The 3,916-nt window shown below is 29.5% G+C and overlaps 1 non-coding gene across 1 annotated transcript; it reads left to right on the forward strand.

Annotated features, from left to right (window-relative positions):
- The first annotated feature begins 420 nt into the window (after positions 1 to 420).
- On the forward strand, positions 421 to 527 carry LOC139879243 (small nucleolar RNA R71). The gene has a single exon (XR_011770096.1). It is a non-coding gene; the product is annotated as a small nucleolar RNA R71 (small nucleolar RNA).
- The last annotated feature ends 3,389 nt before the right edge of the window (positions 528 to 3,916 follow it).

Below are 3,916 nucleotides of genomic sequence, written 5' to 3' on the forward strand. Positions count from 1 at the left end.
TAATTATTCTGATAATTATTTCTAGGCCTTTGGTTTATGTATGAAATATTTTCTCTTTGTTCCATTGTTAATTCAATACTGAGACAATCTTTTGTCAAATGTGGTCCTCCACACTGCTCACAACTAATTCGTATTGAGTGAATATCCTTAGTCATCTTTTCCATTCGTCTCTCCACATCATCTATCTTTGCGGAAATGGAATCTAAGTCATGGCTAGAATCGGCTTTAGCTGCTTTAGATGATCTAACGATATCTTTTTCTTGGTGCAACTCATGTGAGTGGGAAGCAGTGTTATCAATAATTTTATAAGCATCAGTTTCGGTTTTCTTCATAATAGAACCACCAGCTGCTATATCGATGTCTTTTCTTGTAGTGATGTCGCATCCTTGGTAGAATATTTGTACTATTTGACAGGTATCTAAACCATGTTGCGGACATCCTCTTAATAACTTTCCAAATCTTGTCCATGCCTCATATAGAGTTTCATTCGGTTTCTGTGTAAACGTAACAATTTCTCCTTGAAGTCTTACGGCTTTAGATGCAGGAAAGAATTGTTTAAGAAATTTTTCAACTAAAACGTCCCATGTATCAATCGCCCCTTCAGGTAACGATTCCAACCAATCTTTGGCTTCTCCCTTTAAAGTCCAGGGAAATAACATGAGATATATCTGTTCATCCTCCACTTCTCTTATTTTAAATAGTGTGCAGATCCTATTAAAGGTACGAAGATGTTCATTTGGATCTTCCTTCGGTGCACCACTAAATTGGCATTGATTAGTCACCATGTGTAGAATTTGTCCTTTGATTTCATAATCTGGTGCATTAATGTCTGGATGAGTAATTGCATGACCTTGGCCAGTGCGTTTAGCTCTCATTCGGTCTTCCATACTTAAAGGTTCTAGATTCTCCATAATTGAATTTGTTGAATCGGAATCACTAGAGGATTCTGATTTAATGGTTCGTTCCTCAACAATCTCTGTTTGAATGATTGGTGGTTCCGGAGGAAAGTTTAGTGGTTCAGGATCTATGAATCGTCCCTGAATATTCTCCGGATTCTCAATTGTGAGGTCGGGTTCAAAAAATGGATTATCGGAAATTTGAACTGGAGTACTTGGTCTACTGGATGACGATTCTAAAGAAAAATCAACGGCGGTAATATTTGCTAAATGTCTTGATCTAGTTACAGGTGGTGAACGTACAAAAGGTGGTGAACGTCTTGCTCGGTGCATTCACTGAATATCCTATTAGTTTTTAAAAGGAAAGAAAAATTATATAAGTTATCCAATCAATAGACTTTTCTGATTTTGCCCACGTTTCGAATAGCCAAAAGATGCAGCAGAGGGGCAGGATTCGTTTGGTCTCAATATAATTGAGGACTGTTTGGCTCCAATAACCCGGTCCACGTACAAATCCAACTATTACTACGAACCAGAAAATTTTGATGTCTATCAATTTAACCACTTAAAATAAATTTTCGTAATTTTAAGAAATTTAGATAAGAAGTAGAATAAAAATCTATGTCCTAAAAACTAGAATGACGAGAAATAAGAAAGAAAAAGAGCGCGTCGAAAAAGAAAAAGAAAAGGGTTGAAAAATAAAAGGCGTAGGTAAATAAGAAATAAAAAGAAATGACTTATAGAACTTAAAAACACTCGACTAACCCAACCTTATTACTATCACTAACTTAAAATTATAATCGCAAATTGAGATTACTAATTGGAATGATAATTGATACATAGGTAAAAGGTGTCTAAAAATATTAAAGCTTACAAGAAAAACTATATCCCAAATGGCAATATCTTAAAAAGAAACTAAAACTTAAAAAGGCGTCGCAAAATTCTAAAGTACCTAAATCTTAGTCTAAAGAAAAGGCACTTAAGGGATTTTACGGCAAAGCCTAAAAATCTAGAAGTAAAAAAAAATAACTATGGCAAAAACTATATCTTAAAACTAAATACGAGCGAAAAATACAAATATTACGCTAAAACAATTAAAAAGGGACAAAATATAAAGATATACAAAAAGTTGTAAAAAGTATAAAAATATTATTTTTATATTATTTATTTTATAAAACTACTACTTTTATATATATAAATAAAACTAATTAAAAATAATTATTACAAATTAATTAAATCTTAAACTAAATAATAAATTAATTAACCCTAAATACTAATTAATTAATAATAATAATAATTAAAACTCCGTAATAAATGCCAAATTAGGGTTGTTGTGTGCCCGTGTCAGACGGCTCCGCGAGACGCGGTATTTTCTTCTTCAAACTCCGCGAGTCGCGGGATATGAAAATTCAGATGACAGGCTGGTTTCGACAGGTTTCGTTTTACTTTTTTTTTTATATTTTCTGTTTAAATATTTAAATAAAATATTTATAAAAACTAAATAAAAACTTATGTTTTAAAAACTAAAATAAAAATAGAAATACTTTATAATAAAAATCTTAAAACTAAATTTATATATTTATTAATTTTTTTTTTCGGTTTTTGATTTTATGTTCTAAATAAACACAAAATATTTAAATAAAACTTATATTTTTATAAAATAAAAATAAAGAAACTTTATAAAACTTAAATATTTAATAAACTCTTAAAAATATTTATATTTTTGTTTTCTTTTTATGTTTTCGAATAATTAACACGTATTTTTACAAAAGTGTATTTTTTTTTTTTAAAAGTAAACTAAAAATGAAAATCCTTTTTTTTTTTAATATTTATCGTTGCGCTTTCGGTGTTTAATTTCCCCGGCAGCGGCGCCAAAAATACTTGATAGTTAAAGCTAAGGGGTATAAAATACTATTAAATTTTAGAAGGAAATACTATTAAATACGATATAATTTTACACAAGATATTTATTTATTTATAGAATGGATATACTTAAACCTTGCTACAACATTTATAGGCAGTGTACCTAATCATACAGTAGTATAGTTTTTAGTAAGTCCGGTTCGTTCCATAGGGAAAATCTTTAAACAAAGCTTAACACTATATTAGTTTACTTTTATAAAAATACAAATATATATATAAGTAATATTATTATTATAAAGGGGTTTTTTTTACCGTTTAATGACCGGTTTGTCGATTTTAAAACTTTAGTCGCAGTTAAAACCAAATGTAAAATTTTAAATAAATAAAAGACTTAATTTAAAGCGTAAAGTAAATAACGATAATGAAATTGCGAATAATAAAAGTGCGATAAAATAAACTTGCGATAATTAAAAAGTGCAATTAAATACGATAACAATAAAAGTGCGATAATTAGAAGTGCAATTAAATACGATAACAATAAAAGTGCGATAATTAGAAGTGCAATTAAATATAAAATAAAGGAAATTAAATATGAAATAAAAGAATTATGCTTATTTAAACTTCCGTAATCATGATGTTTGACGTGTTGGTTTTAGTTTTATGCCCATGGGTTAATTGTTCTTTGTCCTGGATTATTTAATATGTCCATACGGATTTGTCCATAATAGTCCATCAGTCATAAATATAAAGAGCGAAAGCCTTCGTCAAATTATTCTTATTCCCGAAGTCAAATATTCCAACTAATTGGGGATTCGAATTGTAACAAGGTTTTAATACTTTGTTTAATGAATACACCAGGTTATCGACTGCGTGTAAACCAAGGTTTTACTACTTTGTTAACAATTACACCAATTACCCTTGAATGTAATTCACCACTGTTTCAACAAGTCTATTAACTATTAATCCAGTTCCGTGTCCGGTAAAATGAATAATTATTGGTATTTATAGATATCCCGCCCACCGTACCCAGTCAAGCGTATGTGGTTATATATAAATACGTCGAATTATAAGTTTGTATATTAAATTAACAAGGTATTGTTTAGTTAATATAAAACCCATTAATAGCCCATAGTCTAATTTCCACAAGTGTCGTTATT

This window comes from Rutidosis leptorrhynchoides, chromosome 11, assembly GCF_046630445.1.
Source record: "Rutidosis leptorrhynchoides isolate AG116_Rl617_1_P2 chromosome 11, CSIRO_AGI_Rlap_v1, whole genome shotgun sequence".
In the NCBI taxonomy this organism is placed as follows: Eukaryota; Viridiplantae; Streptophyta; class Magnoliopsida; order Asterales; family Asteraceae; genus Rutidosis; species Rutidosis leptorrhynchoides.